Here is a 20,147-nt window from a genome sequence, read left to right as displayed (position 1 = left end):
AAATAAACAGTAAGAGACATAGACATATCTGAAAGTAACGAACATAAAGCACATAATTCGTAACAATAATATTGTAACCTTTTGATAAAAACAATATTACTGAAACCTCCAACTGCCCAAGAAATCTCACGAGTAAGCCACGTTAGGGTGGTCGTTTACACATGAATTCCTCAACCAGACTATTTACCTAGTCGTTTAATTTCCATCCATGTCAACTTGACCTTTTGACAAAGGAAATTAATTGTTGGACTTTAACTAGACCATATCATATTCAAGAAGGGACTCCGTTGGGGAGTTGTACATTGTACTTGAAATGATATCTAAGCAGCGACCACAATTTAACTTTGAGTATTAAATTCTTGAAATTGGCATACTCACTAGGACCATACCGCTTTCAATTTAACCTCTTAGTTATCTTATTTAAAATCCATCCTCTAAAGTACATATGAAAATCATACGAGTAAGCCACGTTAGGGTGGTCGTTTACCGCATAACTCCCACTACTTAAATGGATTTAAATATTTTTAATAGAAATCTCAACTTAACAAACTTGTGAAATTAAATATGAAGTAAGCCACGTTAGGGTGGTCGTTTACCCATATTCTCAATCACTTTGTCTTGAGACCGCATGTGGAGGTCTACATAATTTTAAGAATAAAAATTATTTAGTAATAACCACAATCTAACTATGAAATTAAATTTTCGAATTTGACATACTCACTAGGACCATGCCGCATTCAATTTAATTTCTTAGTTATCTTATTTAAAATCCATCCTCTAAAGTACTTATGAAAATCATACGAGTAAGCCACGTTAGGGTGGTCGTTTACCGCATAACTCCCACTACTTAAATGGATTTAAATATTTTTAATAGAAATCTCAACTTAACAAACTTGTGAAATCAAAAATGAAGTAAGCCACGTTAGGGTGGTCGTTTACTCATATTCTCAAACACTTTGTCTTGAGACCGTTTGTGGAAATTTAAATAATTTTTAATCATCTATAAAATTATTAATACAGCTTAATCTTTTTACTTTCAAAAGGTTTGATCATGCTCAAACACATAATCCTAAACATGCTCTTCTAGAACGCAACATGTAAAATATGCTCGCAGAATTCTACAACATGCTTAAGAAAACGATAAACCTAGCATGCTTGTCTAAGCGCAGTTAATAAACACATATTAACAAGCAAAGACAAAAACAACATGCAAAGAGCATAAAGGATTAACACCACGACATGCAAAGAACATAATAAAAGATAAAGTTCTTCGTGACCCATTCGTGGAACCCCATATTTCTAATCTATTACAGAGAACAGAAAAGAAAAAGAAATAAAATTCAAAAACGTAAAATCAGCCCGAAACGCTTCAAACAGGCACGTCTTTGAAAAAAAAAAGGGTTTGGGCCCCCTTAGGGTTTCTTGAAACCCGCGCCCACCTAGGGTTTGGGGTTCCCTAGGCGCCGCCGCCACCACGCCATGACAGCAGCCGAGCGGTCTCGGCAGCAGCAGCCCGGCGCGGCAGCAGCAGCCTAGCGCGGCAGCAACAGCCCGGTGCGGCAACCACCTGGCTCGGCAGCAGCCTCCCCAGCGCCAACAGCAGCAGCACAGTTGCAACAGCACAGCAGCTCGGCAGCAGCAGCCTCGGCACCTGGTCTCGGCGGTCTCGGCGCACAGACAGCAGCTCGGCAGGAACGGCCCGCGGCGCCTGACCGGGCGCGCAGCGCGCAATGCGCGCATGCGCAGCCCTCGGCGCGCGCAGCCCCTGCTTACCGCCTGTCCTGCCTCGCCCCGCCTCACCCAACCATCCTCGGCAGTACCCAGCACCGAGAGCAGCAGCAGCTGCACGGCGCCTGCCTAGGCGCACAGCGCACGGTGCGCAAGCACACACGCACGCGCAGCCCTCGTCGGCGCACGCAGCAGCGGCCTCGTCTGCCCCCGGTCTGCCAGCAGCCATCCAGCCCGGGAGTTTGTGCGCACGCCATGGCGCACGGGGCTCGCGCAGTGCGCAGCCCTCGTGCCCTCGGCGCCCGCCGCCTCCCAGCTCTCCAACCTCCGTTCATTCGATGTTGATTCGTCGTCATCTTCGTCTCGATTTTCAATTTTTACAGATTACAATGGAAAAACAAATACAATTTGAAATCCTAATCTAACCACAGATTTTCTCGTGGTGAAAAACGATTACAGCGTCAAAACGACGTACCCCACGAATCAACAGACCACGAAGAACAGCAGCAGTAAAAACAACGCACATTATTAATCGTACATAAATTAATAATAGAACCAAGAAAATAATCCTGGGCTCTGATACCAATTGAAGGAATATTAAATTGAATTAACGTTCCGTTTGCCCGATGATCATTTCTTGGAATATTATTAATTTATCGTACAACGATTAATCCCTAACATGCTCCTATGAATTTAAGTGATGCACGTTGGAGTTCAGAAATACCTGAAGAATTCAGAAGAATTCGTCAAATCGCAGCTGAACAGACCAGTCATCTTCAAGCCTTCGTTTGAAGCCTCAAACGTCCTCACATCGTATTCTGCCCAGAAATACGACTTCTTCGTCTTTGAGAGAGCTTTCCGTGGCCGCCTGTTTCGCCTGAATCGGAGTTCTGTGGAGGAAGTTATGGCCGTTCTCCCGAATCTGCCAAAACTTGATTTCCTGCGAAAAATTGACTCCAGCTCTGATCTTCTGAACTGTATCCCGCTCAGCTTTCACCGTTGGATGGACAACGAGCTATGAAAGTCCCAAGAGAGAAATAAAGCTCCACACGTTTCCCTGCGCCCCACAGCTCTCCAAAAACCCTAATATTTTATCAGTCTATTTTCCTGAGAGCTGACAGCTGTATTTATAATAAAATAAATACGTAGGAGGCGCAGATTAGGTGTAGGAGGCGTGTTCTCTCTCTTCTTGGGCTAGGAGACTTTGGGCCAGTCCAGGGACCAGATACAAGGAATAAAGATGGGCCTCAAATAAATTAATTATCTATGGTCAGCCCAGACCATAATTAATTTATAAATATTAGTTCATTCCACTAGAGAACCAATATTGACTTACCCCTTTATTGCCGGTGATGAGTCGGGGCTTGTATTTAGACTTATTAAATCTCCGTATTTAAAATATCCGACATCCATTAATTAATTACAACTCTGACAGCTTAAATTAATTAATCTCTTTGTAATCCTTAAGCAGTACCACTCAAACCTTATTATTGCGCCTGAACTTAATCAACCTGCAGGGTTTAGCGCAATAAACATTATTGAGCTCCTTAAGGGGATGTCATTATCCTATACCGGATACGGGTACTAATACAGATAACCAAATATCATATGTTGACCGCTATCACCCAAGATACAGAGTACTCAATTTACTATATAACTCTCACCCATAGTAAGTCAAAGTGATATACGAATCAACATATATATTTGAAATCTTATTAGTATTAAGTCACCGAGATCTTTGATTCTTCACTTAAGTCAGACAGAAGAATACATCTCACTGTGGTCCTATCAATACGTTATGACGTACCAGTATAGACAAGTAGTCAAGACAAACTACTTCCATCTATACCGCAGCCTAAACCAATGACTCGTCCTGAAGTCATCTCGGCTGTGATCATTTTATATCTCTTAAGATTATTCCAATTATATGATCTTCTATGATCTACAACACACCATATAATCTACTTATAAAGAGATAAGGGACATACATGTGCAATCATGAACACAATCAGATAGGAGATTAGATAGTGGTAACAGGAAACATTGTATACAAGCATAAAATGTTCTTGCTTTCAGTATACAAATCCAACAGGAGAGGAGGCCACCCAAGAGATTGAGATGGAGGCCTCCACCCTTCAAAGCAAGGTGGCAAGAGTTGGAGCAAAAAGGAAGTTGGACGTCACCAAACCCCCTCTGCCCACGAAGACCAGACCGGCGGCGGCCGGAAGTAAGACGAAAGGCAAGGAGGTCCAGAGCAGAACTAGGAGAGCAACCCCCGCTGAGAAGGGAAAAAGCAAGCAAGCCGAGGAAGATCCGGAGAAAACTGAGACCGTGGATAGCTCCAGATCTGAGGAGGTTTTGGCGCCAAAGAAACCCACCTCCAGTACAACCACTACCACAAAGCCGAAACTTGCGAAGCAAAAGGGGCTGATACGCACCACTGCTTCAGAAGTGGTCATACCGAGAGACAGCCAGAGGTATGCCGTCCTACAAAACAGAGAAATTACCCCTTGGTATTTTCTAGTTACCGAAGCTTTGGAGGACTTGGGGATCAAGGAGAAAGTAGAGGGTTATTTTGAGGGGATTGGTTGGAAGAAGGTGCTGGAGTGGAATCCCAAAGCATACTAGAAGTTAACGGAGGAGTTCATGGGCACTGTTGAGTTTAAGCTCAAAGGAAACTACACAATTGAGACCCCAGGTACCTTGCGGTTCCAGATGCAAGGTAGGATATTCCCGCTCTCGATCAATGAGCTGAATATCCACCTTGGGGTGATTGAAACCACAGAAGTCTACGACGAGGAGTACAAGCAGGCAGAAACCATAGCCACACCGGAGTGGAGAAGTCGGATTGACCATTACTGGTCACTGCTGTCTACCGGAAGCAAGTATGTCAAAAACATCAGCAAGTCGAACGAGATTCGGGACCCCGCCCTGCAGATCTGCCACAGGTGGCTGGCCTACAACATCTACAGCCGGCTGGAAGGTTCCAATGTGGTCACCCAACAGGAAGTCTTCCTGTTGTGGTGCATGATGGAGAGGAAAAAGGTGAACTTCGGGTTCACCGTGGCGCTTCAGTTTCAGCATGGGGTAACCCATACCAACAAGTTCCTTTCACTCTGCCCACTGGTGACCATTTTGGCAGAAAAGCTCATTAAGTTCGACACAGAGAGCCCGGACGACGCAGCTCTGGCCGAAAGTTGCCTTCTGGACTTAGGCAGGTTCGTGCGATGGAGGGTGGTCGAGGCAGACGAAGACGGGAGATACCGTTTGGTGTATCCGGAGGGAGCAGCAGCTGGGCCAGAACCGAGGAGGCCACTAGAGCAAGATGCACCCCGCCTTGTCAGCAGTGAGAGCATGATGTTGTTAGCAGAGATGAAGGAAATGAAAGACGAGCTGCTGATGCTAAGCGCGGAGATCACAACCCTGAGGGAGGCTATGGATGCTGGCTTCAAAGCAATCATGGACCGGCTGGATGCGGAGGCGAGGTCCTCCGACCAATACAACTAAGTTCTTTTCCCCTGAACTCATAGATTAGGTTTTATTTTGTCTTTTGCTTTTCTTGTTTTAGCATCTGTTTAATCTGTGTTTGAGTCGAGTCTACTTACATTGTTTGATGGTGAAAGATTGTGCATGCTGATTTCGGTCTTGGTATGAATTGGTGGATTGAGTATGAAATGCATGATGGTAGTTGTGAGGTTACTGAGAGTACCCCACCGGTGAGATCAGGGCCAAATTGAAAAATGCATGTTTCTGGTGAGAATTTGCTGTGACTAGGAAATCTAGACTTTGTTTGAGGACTTATTTTGCTAGTACATGACTTGTGTGATTTGGGCACGATTCTTTGATTTAGGGCCCCAGATTCTTCTTTGTTGTTTAATGTGAAAAAAATCCCTTGTATGCCAATTTGAGCCGAATTCATTCTTTCTTGAGCCTTGCTATTGCTATATCTAGGAGAAAGAATTTATGAAGTGAATAAAATGGTGAACAAGGAATTATAGGAAAGAAAGAAAATCTGGGCACCAAAAAAAAAAAAAAAATTATTTGATGAATGAAAATGATTGCCCACAAAAAAATCAAAGAAAAGATGAACCCTATTGAAAGCGGGGGAATAAAGGGTTGGTTGTAGTTGTACTGAACGTGTATACTGAGTAAGGGTGATACTGAAATTAGCCACTGGACCATATTTACCTCACCGTAGCTCCGTATACCCCATTACAACCCAACAAAGACCCTCTGATGAGTCATGCTAGTGTGCTTAACTTGTAGTCTTCAATCAAATTCTTAGAAGAACTGGCACAGCAAATTATGAGTGTATACACTTAGCCCGGTACTTGAGCGAGAAGAGAGACTACCAGCACACTTTATGCATGATCATTACTCTGGTTTGTGGTCTGACTGAACTGAATGATGCATGTTGGTATGATCTGATCCTGAAATCTATGCAAGTTTCGTGTCTCTTAGTTTTATTTCTTTTCTTTCAACCTTTTTCGTCCGTGTCTTCTGTGAATCCACCTACATACTTGAGGGCAAGTATGCTTTAAGTGTGTAGGTGTGATGCGTCTTCGACTTTTGGGCCATTTGGCCCTATTTTTCTCTTTATTTGTGTCAGTACAGGTCTGTCCAGGGGAAAAACAGAGTTGTGGAGGAAGGAAGGTCAGTGGAGCGGAAACGAAGGAAATGCGGTCAGAATGGGCATTACCGAGCCCAGATTGCTAAGTCATGTTTGCCAGCATGGAGCTTCGGCCAACAAGTACCTCCCCAGTTTAACTTGGGGCATGGGAACCTGGAGCAACCCACCTGGTATGAACCACACCGAAAAGAGCAATCCGTCTGATCGTTACCATGAGAAGCAGACAGCCAGAGCCACGAAAGGAAAGTCAATCTCGGAGATTTCGAAGAAGCAAGTGGAAGATGGAGGAAGAAACTGGAAGGATCGGCAGAATGGGAAAGATTGACTAAGCTTGCAGCTGGAAGCCATCTTCAATCGGATCAATCAAAGATTGAGCTAAAAAAGGAAAGAAGATCCCGGCGAAGATTTGGAGCTGGCGCAGCTAGGGTAGACCTCGACCATTCGGCAGTATAAAAGACTAATGATGTGCAGCGTGCACAAGCTCTTGGCACTTTTGAACTCCTATTTTTACTTTAGCTAATACTTTAATTCGTCGTGTGTGGCATCCAAAACAATTTACGTTTCAGCACTATTTCTCTATTTCCGTTGTGTGTTGCATTTGAACAAGATCGAAGGCTTGAAGCCTAGGTATTATTTATCTATTCAAGTATTCCCTTTTGTTCCATCATGTGTTTAATCTATTTTGCATTTATGAATTCTGCTATGTATGAGTAATTCTTTAGGTAAGGTTTTAGGGGTGGAAATAATTGTTGTTAAGATGTAAACATTCGTGAGGCATTTGTTCTTTTGGTTGAATCTCGTGGTTCCGAAAGGATCTGTTCGAAACCATGGGCAGTAGGGGCCTAACGGGTGATCTCCGTTCGGTAAAATGCTGTCCGTGTCAAGCAAAGGCCAGGGTGTACCTAGGTACAATAATCGGTATACCCAAGACCGAGTAGCTGAGCAGCGTCAACAAAAGGCGTTGTAGATCCAGAAGGTGGGGAAAGGATTGGTGGGATACACTGTCCTTCCTCAGTCTTGGGCTTCTCTAGAGACTATCCATCAACTGTGACGAGGTATCAAGCCATGGTTATCAAACGAGGAAAGCAATCTCGGCGCCGTAGCATGTCTATGACTGGTCGGCTGACAAAGCCGGAAATGGTTGTGTCCAGGAGGCATGTGTCACTCAAAGTGCGGAGTTGGGGACCTCGGGAGAGAAGGTTGGTGAGGGTCATACTTGGTGAGTAACGGGTATGACTATCATCTAAGGAGAAGTGAAGCACTGCCTTGTGACCGGGGAATGTGTGACCTTCGGACCAAGTGACCACAATGGGATCAACCATCCTATATGTGAAGTATAACCCCTTGAAACGCCCCAATGTCTTTGGGCCACGCCTTGGGTTTATATGGATCATGGACGGATCATTAGTTTGCCTATGACCGAAACGAATGTTAACAACAGTTATGACTTAACCGAATAACCTCACCCCTTTGTTATTATTGATCTTGTTTATTTCTTGTGCAGAGTATACAGATTGAGAATTGTGACACCTCAGTTTGTCGTTGGAGAACAAAGTAGTTCCTCACTCCCTGTGGGATTCGACCCTACACTTACCACTAAGACCAAGTTCTTGTTGTGAGACGTAGGAGCGTGTATTGTCTGTACTGGGCATACACAAGTATTTTGCCCGCACCGCACGACGGGTGTGTGTCAGTCATATAAACCCTACGAAAACCATAGTATCTATAGTGATGTACCTTCTAAGCCGACACCATTAATAGTACTATGTCTCGGTCTGGACCTCCTACGGTAATTGCTACCAGTTAACTCATCTAGTTGCTACTTTAGCACACTAGGAACATCCATCTATCTAACATCAGTAGGGTACTAGATTCGTATGCTTATCTATCAGCATGTCAAAAGCTCAAGTACAAGTATCTCCTAAGTAAGTTATATACATCGCAATGTAATTGAAAACTAATCAAAAACAAGGGTGTACCGCTCGTACTCTCAAGATCATTCTTAGCTTTAGCCTACATCGGCTTCTCTTCTCATCCTCATCAACTCTAGCCCTCCTCGGCTACTTCTCATCCTCATTAATCCTAGCCTTCCTTGGCACTTTATCATCCTTTCATAGTCTATGAACATGTGTTTGAAAATCTGCTAGGATATCTCTGTACCACATACTGTACGCCTCGTCCTCGTATCCGATCTTCCCTGAGTTCGATCTCACAGCAGTGCACTTTCGTGCAGTGCCAACAGTCCTGGCCAGCCTATAAGGAGAACTTAAAGGTGACTCTAGGAACTAACTCTACTTGGCTCCAGCAACAGAAATAAACAAAATATAACTTAGCAAAACTCCTACTAAATAGTACTGTTATCTTAAAACTCAAGCTCAAAACATCTAAATTCTCATCTCGTCCCATCTTTACATAGTAGGTAACCTCTCTAAACAATGATATTAGATCCGTTAATCTAAATCATCGTGACTCAGTAAGACAACTCAAACAATTCTCTCTCAAAGCCATCTCCAAACACTATGGCTCATGATACATTCCCAAGTACCATTCAGGTTGCGTGAGCAAAACTCGCGTCACAAAACATCTCAAACATAACGTACAATATCTCATTGCAGCATGCTAATAACTCATCATTAATGACGCTATTATACTCAAGCTCATAACTCAAACTCATAACTCATACAAACAAGTACTTAAAGCAATTGCTAATTCTCTCAAGCTTTAGCTCTAAGTTCTCATTTCATCCTTATACTTAGTAAAAAATCTCTCTTAACAATTACATTAGATTCCTTCATCTAAATCATCGTGACTTATCACAACTGCTCAAACAATTCTCATCACAAAACATCTCAAATACATCACATCATAACTCATAATTATGCATCCTCAATCATATAACGTCATATGATATAAACGCTCTCATGATTCATCATGTAACATCAACATCATACTCTTACAACATAATAACTCATTATTAATCATGTTGTCATCCTCAAACTCAAACTATGCATCTTCAAAGTATAACATCATAACTCATCATATAACCTCAACATCATGCTCTTCAAAATTTAACGTCAAATAAACTTTGAAATTTTTCATACCTCGTTGGGCCTGGTGTGATGGTGCGCTGAGCTCACGGTTGTTAATAACTATTAGCCTAGTAACTCATTCTAGACTAAACTCAAGACTTCTAATTCAGAGCTTTCCTTCGCTCTGATACCACTCTGTCGCAGCCCGCCCTAACTAAAGATAGTTAAGCCGAGTGATCTACGACTAGGGATGGGGTTAAAGAATAAGGGGAAGAAAGGGCGTCATTTGGAATTGTAAAACTTACTCAACTTAAGAAAACTCGTCATCATTTCTCATTAATACTCAATTGAAAACATTACTGAAAGAAGACATAAAACTTAATTAAAACGTTAACCAAGTTAATACATCAACAGAAACCATCCTCTTAAACTTAAAGTACGACATAACAGTACCAAAAGTGTTTTGCAGCGGAAATGTAGCTAGACATATGTATGAAGACATATTCTAGACAGCTTACATATTTATTAACAACCCTGTAACTCCGCTCAATGCAGCACCATCATCACACCGGCTCAACCTGCACATTTTTGAAAAAACATATGCAGGGCTGAGTACAGAAAGCACTCAGTGAACACATGCCAAACATCTCATCTCATCTCATGCTTATAAAGCTATAAATATTGTCATTGCCATTTCATATGCATAATACAAGGAATTTGTAGAAATGCCCTGTATTAGCTAAACTCATTTTCATTTCCTCAAAGTTGTCTGCGCAGACTTTTCTCATCAAGTATGTATCATATCTGTTATAACATCAAGTACTGAGAGGGAGGCCTCCATCTGCAGCACTGTGATCGGCCAACCCGCTCGATGACTCACGACCACCTCAGTGTACACAAATCCTTACTAGTATCTACACTAGCATAGGACCGAATTCTTCATCTCAAGCAGATAGATAACATACCAAAACATCAAAATTTTGGCAATGCAATAACTTCAATATAACATCCTTCATATAATAATTCCCTTCATTTCATTTCATTTCATTTCATAAAGAATCATTCATCATTTGATCATTTTCATAAAATCGAAACTTAACAATTATATCATGTCATTCATTTCATTTCGTATAAGAGGCCTGCATGCAGGGGATCTCTATATACATGTTTAAGAAAGCCCACCTAGTTGTGTCTCTGTATCAATGAGTAACGTCACTCTCTCCCTCAAGTCGTTACTTCCCAAAAGGACCTTCATCTTTATGAAGAATCAATGAGAAGTTATAAAAGAAAATTCGATTAATAATCCAATCTCTATTATGAAACATTAGTATCTCTAATGTTCATCTCTCTAGGTTGTTAATCAATATAACCATTATTCTCTCTTGTCATTACTCATTAATTATAACATCCTTATGTTATAATTAGCAACGCTTCAATTAAAAGAAATAGTTAAGTCATCGAAAAGTCCACTTTCTTAGCAGATCAATTCGCTCACATCTCATCTAATAAACCAATTAGAAAGTTAAACTTTCCATTAGGCATGTATTTGAGTCACGGGTCAACAAGAATTGACTATGCTCAAATCCTAATTTCACTAAGAAATTATAATGATTATTTGATGATATATCAAAGTATTCACTAAAAATTTCGGCATGACCTATTCATACATAATGTCAGCCACGAGATTTCAACGCGTGAATCTCACTACGTGAACTCGTCTCTCGACTCAAAACTTAACATCTTGACATCTCTTCAACGCAAACCAACAATTCAAAATCATCAAAACTCTTTATCAGTAACCTATCATTTATACTCGAAACCAATTGTTCGAGTGTCAGATACCAACATTTATGTGCGTTAATCATAACTCTCACACTCACTCCAATTAGACACATAATCGATATTAACTCAAATAATAAATTATATCTTAACAATTTAACATGCTCATAATTCTCAATTAAATCTTCAACTTAGTAATTAAATACTAAATTCCAACTTTAATTAATTAACATGCATCTCTAATTTATTTATCTCATTTAAACTAATAAATCTAATCCATGCTAATTTCTCATACTTAGCCATTTTATATGCATTTCTCATGCAACTCAAAAAGCTCAATAACTTACTAATCATGCTCATCTCATAAATACTCAAATAATCCATATAGTCTTACTAACATAGCATTAACTCATATGCAGTGCTAGTTCACTCACATGACTTCACATACTCTACATATTTCAACTTAGTAAATCATCGAATAATTAGAAAATTTGTATTTAATGGAAATAAATTCCAAAATTTAAATACAAATATTTTTAATTATTCTAAACACATTGGCATGCTCAAATTAACTCAATTAAAATCGAGCATTGCTCGTCTTTGGCCTTATGACTCGCGGCCTTCATCAAATTTGAACCTCAGTGTTCAAATAAATCTAAGTAATTTATACGTGCAATATTTAAATAAATATAACCACATATATAAACTCAAATCATTCAAATAAAAAATCAAATATTCACATCCGAGCATCAAACCATTCGGTTCTCATGCTTCTCGTTTCTAACATTTCTCGAAAATTTCCAAATTAATCTAGCATGCTCATGTGATATCGTTGAACACATATACGCAATAATATTCATCATGCAACGTCTCAAACTTCACGAATTTAAATAATCATACTCTAAAAACTTATACAATTTTCGTGCTTGGAAAAATATGAATTTAATATATATCGATCCTAGCATACCCCTAAGCACAAATATCAAGTCAAAACGATCAAACAAAAATCGAAACACAAGCTAACGGACGAAATGACGGGCTGCCCTCGTGGGTTTCATAGCTACGGTTCGTTCCGTTCTTACTCTCTTCAATAAACATGCTCGACATCTACCCAAGAACAACATACTAAAATTTCACGACGATCCGACGTCGTTTCAAAATAAAGTCGAGAATCGACGTTTTTCGACGTCGACGAAAATCGAAAAGAAAACCATCAAAACGTAGGTAGAGATCTTACCTACTTAGATACGTGATCGAAAAGATGATCGCCGCTCGTCTCGGTGCTCAAATCGGAGCTCAAAAGCTTCAACTTCTCAACAATGGTGAAAGGCGTGAATTTAGTGTGTGTTTTGGGTGTTGTGTGTGTGAGCTGCGTGAGTTTTGAGTGTTTGGCTGTAGCAGCCAATGCTTTAATAGGCAAAGGGGCTTTGGGAGGTTGGGGGGGGGGGGGGGTCAAGGGTAGGGTAGGTTAGATATTTTAGGATATTAACCCGTTAGTCGTTAAATATCTCGTTTCGTCTCGTTTTAACGACTAACAACCCGTACTCTTCGTTACTCGCCCTCTCAACCTCTACTCACTTTCATTACACTCGTAATTCTATATAAATATAGAAAACGTAAGCCCGTTCTCGAAAATCTGATAAACGAGCTCAGTTCGTTTATCGAGAAATCCCGATTCACTATTCACTCGTCGTCCAAAAATAAAAACTTTCATTATTGGACTCGTATCGAAAAACTAAGAATATTTCTCGACGACGTGCACGTAAGATTTTGAAAGTCGACAAAAAGACGAAATAGCAGTATTTTACTATTCATCGTCAAAAAGTCAAAATTTTCAAAAACGTCTTAACGGACTCAGATTTCACTTCCGAGTTCACCGTTCTCATTCAAATAATTATCTCGAATTATTCAAATACTCAAACTCAATTACGGATATAATATCCCACATCATTCAAATATCATCAAAAGAACATCTCAACATCGTTTAAAAAAAATAAGAAAACTTCATATAACTCCTCATCTCTGTACAAAGTAATCAAACAAGGGATCTATACCCTAATTACTCAAACTCAAGCAACTAAACACGTCATCAAAAGCCCGGGTATTACAGTTAGCAAGACTATCACACCCTATTTTGCTTCATTGTGAGCTTACTTCACTTTTTCTTCACCATTTTATTCGACAGCAGCATTCTTCCACCATTTCTCTTGCTTTGTGTTGGACGGCGCATTGGAGATCTAGAGTTAGGGATCTGCGGCGACGTCAATGTCGTTCTTCGAGGCAATGGTCGGGAAAGGCGCGGCGGTGGCACACTTCGACAGTGGGGTAAGACTGCGATTTTTGGAGATCTAGGGTTCAGGTAGGCGAGATGCCACCCCCATGCCGCCTCACTCTACAATGAAATTTTTTAGTGGTGAGGGAGGCGGCGACGGGGTTGTAGACCGTAACCTAGCTCGCCCCTTCTTCGGCTCGTCCGTTTTCACTAGATCTGTTCGCTGGTCACTCCCCTCGCTGTTGTGATGTGTTGATATTGGGGGAAGCGGCGACAGGGCTTTAAACCCTAACTTAGGTCCGCCTCCTTCTCACTTTTCTCCATCTTCACTCGATCTATTCCCCAGTCATACCCCCCCTTCCTCCCCCCTACTGTGATGTATTTGAGCAGTGCGGGAGGCGGCGACGGTTAGATATGTCATATTGTCTATTGCTAGTTTGATATGTTCTATTGGTCAATGATGAGTGCCTCTCTGAGACCCCACGGTGAGATCTGTTTATTATCGCAGAGAATTTTGGGGAATAAGGAGCTCGGTTGTGGAAGGAGGAAGACCGGTGGCGGTGGCGGCGCTAAGGTCGATGGCGACACTTTGTGAAAATAATCAGATTATGAAATTTAAAATTGGGAAAAGGTGCAGATTGGCCCCCCAAGTAGTAGCCCCTATAGCGTATAACCCCTCTTACTCACTGTGTGTGCAACTAAACCCCTGAGCTCCGAGAAAAGGGTGCAAATTCCCCCCTCTGACCTAACGCCGTTAAGTGTCCGTTAACGTTTGGGTTTAATTACACCCTCTACTTCAGGGGTGGATCTGCACCTTTTTTTTTTTAATTTCAGCAACCCACCTCCGGCATCAACTTAACCACCCCCCATACTCATCGGCTCCAACTTACACTTTGTCAGCTCGCACGCACTCAATCTCTTGATCGTCGACTGCTTACCGCCGACATGCAGCAGCATCACCAACTCCAGATGTGGACATGGATCAAATCCTGCTTGGTCCAACTCCATATCTGTATTTTTTTCCTTAGGTCAGGATCCGGTCCAAATCCATTAGGTCAAAAAAAATGAGATTCATGTCCAGATCCATTAGATTCACAGGGTCTCGAGTCCTGACCCGGATCCATTCTTTTTTCTCTTTTAAAATAAATTTACAAATATTAAATTAACCAAAAATAAAATCATAATTATTATCTAGAGTTTTAATAATTATTCAAAAATAAATAAATAAAATTTAAATATATATTATATAGATAAATATATACACAATTAATATCATAAGATAAGCCTAAAATGTTAAGGTGTTGGAGGAGATGCTGTTGTGCGGGGCGGTGAAAAAGCTGGTGGCGTTGCTGCATGTAAGCGGTGGGCAGTCGACAACCAAGAGATTGGGCGCGAGCGAGCTGACAAGGTGCAAGTCAGAATCGATGAGTACGAGGGTGGTTAAGTTGATGCCGGAGGTGGGTTGCTGAAAAAAAAAAGGTGCAGATCCACCCCTGAAGTAGAGGGTGCAATTAATCCCAAACGTTAACGGACGCTTAACGGCGTTAGGTCGGGGGGGGGGGGGGAATTTGCACCATTTTTGTTGGAATAAATAGCTTATTTAATGCCCTGATTACTTTGGTAATTAATGGAATTAAATGATATTTTTGGAATCTACATGTTGAGTAGATTAATTTGGTATGTTTACTTGTTCAAATCTGTAAAGAATTGAATGAGTAATTAATGCCCAAAGATATCCATGGTTCGGACCACCTGTTTGCCCAAACAGTGGACGTGGTGACGGTTAAGGACCGAAGAAACACGACGGTTCGGACCACCTGTTTGCCCAAACCTACGTGGCAGCGGTTGAGGACCGAAGAGACACGATGGTTCGGATCTGTTTGTCCAAACAGAGCACGTGGCGACGGTTCAAGACCGAAGAGACACGCCAGTTCGGACCTCCTGTTTGGCCAAACAGTCGCGTCAGTTCAAGGAAACCCCTGGACTACTATAAATAGGGCCCTCTAGAATGAGATTAAACACACCAACGAATTCAAATAATCAATTTGTCATATTAGTTTAGTTTACATACTCAGTCCCGAGTATCAAGCCGTTCGACCGGATAGCGAACTCCTAGTGCTAAGGACTCGTCTATCATCCCGAAACCATTATATCTTGGGGGCAATTACTGTAGATCCGCGAGCATAGAGCGGAAGTAATTTTGCCTTACGGAGAGAGAATTTATTCTCGCCTCGGTTCTGCATCCTTACATTTATCGTCATTCTATTTTCTACACTACCAAATAACAATCGTAAGGCAAAATTAATGTGAAAAGATGGCGACAGGAAGCAACACCAACAACAACAACGTTCCAATTGTTCCGGTCAACATTTCAAATGCTCCAGCACCTGCCGAAAAGCCGAAAAAATTCTCAGGTTCTGAATTTAAACGTTGGCAATCAAAGATGCTTTTCTATCTTACTACTTTGAATATGGCTAATTTTCTGAATGAGTCTCCTCCAACTGTGGGGGAAGACGAAACTGATCCGCAAGTGCGTATCACATATGATGCATGGCATCACAGCGACTTTCTGTGTCGCAACTACATTCTGAATGGGCTAGACAACACTCTCTATAGTGTTTATTCTAGCACCAAGACGTCCAAGGAGTTATGGGACTCATTGGAGACGAAATACAAAGCAGAAGATGCCGGCTTGAAGAAATTCATAGTCGGTCGTTTTTTGGACTTTAAGATGGTGGATAGCAAGACTGTTGTCGAACAAGTGCAAGAGTTTCAACTAATCTTGCAAGACATTCTTGCCGAAGGTATGGAATTGTCTGAATCCTTTTAGGTGGCTGCTGTGATAGAGAAATTACCACCACTCTGAAAGGACTTCAAGAACTATCTCAAGCACAAACGCAAGGAGATGGAACTTGAAGACTTGATTGTTCGTTTGCGAATCGAAGAGGACAATAGACTATCCGACAACAAAACCAACAAAACCTCTATGGAGGCAAAAGTAAATCTGGCCGAGTCTAGCAACAAGAAGAAACGCAAGTTTAAAAGCAAAAAGCCAGACTCGAAGAATCAAAAGAGGATCAAAGGCGATTGCTACAACTGCGGCAAAACCGAACACATGGCAAAAGATTGTCGCAAACCAAAAAATGACAAGAAAAATAGTCACCATCAAGCCAATGTGACGGAGGAGAAACATGTGCCCCTCGACTTAGCCGAACTTGACTTATTTGCCGTCGTAGACGAGGTCAACATGGTTGGCAGCCCAGTAGGTTGGTGGATCGACACCGGTGCTACTAGGCACATATGCGCAGACAAAGCAATGTTCTCCTCCTATGAAGTCCTTTCCGGAGACAGGAAATTGTATATGGGCAATTCGGCCGCATCCAAGATCGTCGGATCTGGAACCATTGTGCTCAAGATGACGTCGGGACTGAAGATAACCCTGCAAAAAGTGTTGCATGTTCCCGACATCCGCAAAAACCTGATCTTAGGATCTGCCTTGAGCAACGCCGGATTTAGACTAGTGTTTGAAGCAGGAAAAGTTGTAATGACCAAGAATGGTCGCTATATAGGAAAATGCTACTTAGATAATGGCCTTTTCAAGCTTAATGCTATCCATGTACTTTGTAATAATGAAATAAAGGACAAAGTTACCTACTTGGTTGAGTCTCCTAATTTATGGCATGATAGATTAGGACATGCTAATCTAAACACACTACGTCGTTTAGTGAATTTAGATTTATTGCCAAAATTGACTTTCAACCAACACAAAAAATGTGAAATTTGTGTTGAAGCTAAAATGGCAAAATCTCCTTTCCATTCAGTGGAACGATCAATGAAACCTCTTGAATTGATTCAACACCGATCTATGTGATTTAAAACTTGTGCAAACAAGAGGTGGAAAGAATTATTTTATAACATTTATAGACGATTGCACAAGATTTTGCTATGTGTATCTTTTGAGAAGCAAAGACGAAGCATTCGAAGCTTTCAAAACATACAAAAATGAAGTTGAGAATCAACTTAACACCAAGATCAAAATGATTCGCAGTGATCGAGGTGGCGAGTATGTTGCACCTTTTGAAGAATTTTGTCGTGAAAATGGCATTATTCATCAAACGACTGCACCTTATTCTCCACAATCAAATGGTGTGGCAGAACGAAAGAATAGAACATTGAAAGAAATGATGAATGCTATGTTGATAAGCTCAGGCCTATCACATAACATGTGGGGGGAAGTATCCGTTATCTATGAGCAAAAAAACCGTTGTGTATAGTGGTGTTATCTATGATACGTATCATAGACAACGGTTTAAAAACCGTTATGTATGTGAGAATAGATAACGGTACGAGACGCTCATACATAACGGTATGAAACCGTTATCTATAATTATTATACATAACGGTTTATACCGTTATGTATGAGGATTTTTCCGTTATGTTTTGTATTTTTTTTGTTTTTTTTCCTATCATAGTTAACAGTTTTTTTTCTATACATAACGGTATGAAACCGTTATCTATAACGATTATACATAACGGTTTATACCGTTATGTATGAGGATTTTTCCGTTATGTTTTGTATTTTTTAGTTTTTTTTCCTATCATAGTTAACAGTTTTTTTTCTATACATAACGGTATGAAACCGTTATCTATAATGCTTATACATAACGATTTATTACCGTTATGTATGAGGATTTTTCCGTTATGTTTTGTATTTTTTTTGTTTTTTTTCTATCATAGTTAACAGTTTTTTTTACTTTTTATAACGGTTTTTACCGTTATCTTTGATAGAAATACATAACGATTTTTTTGTACTTTTTATACTGTTATGTATTTCAACTACAACTAGCATATTTAATATTTTTTCTCGATTTTTATGTTATTTATCTCAAGAAATAAATAAATAACTTTAAAACAACAAAATGATAAAATCACCAATAACAATATTATATATCATCCAAAATATTCATACATTACCATCCAAATGAACCAAGTATCAAGTACATATGATCATTGCATATTTCGATTCAAAATTGAAAGTACCAACTATCTTATAGCTAAAACAAAAATCTATCATATTATGTGTTCTAGCACCAAGTCCTCATGAACTAGTTGACCTGCTATGATGAATTTGCAGCAACTAACTTAGGAGAGAACCCGACACACAAGCTCAACCTGCCAATAGAAAAATAATCCAACTAAAATATGTGAAATAAAATAAAACTGGACAAGAAAAAGATAACAAACAATATGTTGACTTTTGTTTCACACTACATCATGAATCACATTAGACGGCAAAGGCAAGAAAACATTTCTTTCAAAGTGTCATTCATGACTCCCCGTTCCCTGCAACTTCAAGCACCAGCAGCAATTAGATTTCCTTTACAAGATCCAAAATTGCAACAGCAAAACCAAGGCAAAATCAGTTTCTTGCCTTGAATTTTAAAGTTTATGTTGCTAAAACAAAATGTAAAAGTTCAGGGGCTTCATAAAACTGAAAAAAACTAAGGGTCTAGTGAATTAGCAATCAAAACCTCAAGAGCCAAAATGAAATGCATATGACAAAATTACCATCTTCGGGTTTCTTCAATGTGCTTAGCTGTGTCTTTACTGCCATCCGTTTGACAGACTCAGCTGTAATTGATTCAACATTTCAGAGGAAAATAAAATTAGAGACGACATATAGTGCAGAGAGTGCTACACTAATATATAACAACGAAAATCCAGACACCAGCATGCAATTGATGTGGAAAGGATGCTCCTCCTTATGGCTAGTTTACACAGCAAGAATCTGACCATCAAGATATAAAAGTATAGAAGAATAACAAAAACAATACTCCTTTATCCACAGCTTGAAATAGCATTAATCACACGAAAGAAAACTATGCCTTATTGTTTTTTGTACAGATGGAGAACAAACAGTATAATAACACTCAAATCAATATTTCACCTTTAAACTGTCTTTTTTTCTTTGCCCTTCTCCTCTTTCTATCTGCCTTTTTTTCAGCTGCTCAAATTGTTTGTTTTGGTCTTCTATCCAATTTCTTAGCTTTCTGTACATAAGAAGCAGAAGAGAATCTAGCTAGGTGAGGAATAAAAAGGAGTGGCATGTATAACTTAAAATGGAAAAGGTCCTTACTTCGTTCCAAGAACATGAATGCATAGCAGATTTAAGGCCCTAAGCTTTTCTGAAGCATTTTAAAGCATCATAATCAGCAGCCTTCTCTAAATAATCCATCCCCAATGCTTTAAGAACACGTTGAGATTCAGCCAAGCATTTCTTCAGCGTATCAAACCATGAGCTTGGTTTTAATTTTGCAAATCTATACAAAAAAGGAAAAGTGTTCATTCCAGTATAATAGATTCTGACTTGCCAAATTTTACTAGATCGAGAGCCATAATTCTCTCCCTATTCCATTTTAATTATTGATAATAAGCACAATCTGAACTGAATGTACAAAAGACTCAAACCTTTGATGCCTCCACACTGTAACTTATATCATCATAGAGAGGTCCTGCACCAAATAAACCATCTGTTCCAGTGGTAGTTTCAAGTGATGTATCCCCTCGCTTGAGGGGAGAAACCTGGCTGTCACCCTCGGCAACAACTCGTATGTTAACATCTGTAAGAGGGGGTGAAACTGATCCTTCAATATATAGTCCCAATCGACCAGAAAACAGAGCAATTGGAGCTTGGCAGCCATCTTGTTCT

General features: G+C 40.3%; 1 long non-coding RNA gene across 1 annotated transcript; it reads right to left on the bottom strand.

Moving 5' to 3' along the window:
• Positions 1-18,112: 18,112 nt before the first annotated feature.
• LOC131011441 (uncharacterized) lies at positions 18,113-19,750 on the bottom strand. Its single transcript, XR_009096928.1, has 5 exons — positions 19,575-19,750; positions 19,386-19,488; positions 19,007-19,069; positions 18,710-18,787; positions 18,113-18,610 (listed from the first exon to the last, which is right to left on the bottom strand). It is a non-coding gene; the product is annotated as an uncharacterized LOC131011441 (long non-coding RNA).
• Between the last annotated feature and the right edge of the window lie 397 nt (positions 19,751-20,147).

The sequence above is a fragment of the Salvia miltiorrhiza genome, chromosome 2 (genome assembly GCF_028751815.1).
Source record: "Salvia miltiorrhiza cultivar Shanhuang (shh) chromosome 2, IMPLAD_Smil_shh, whole genome shotgun sequence".
Classification (NCBI taxonomy): domain Eukaryota; kingdom Viridiplantae; phylum Streptophyta; class Magnoliopsida; order Lamiales; family Lamiaceae; genus Salvia; species Salvia miltiorrhiza.
Note: the sequence above shows the minus strand (reverse complement) of the source record. Positions and strands in the feature narration are given on the sequence as shown.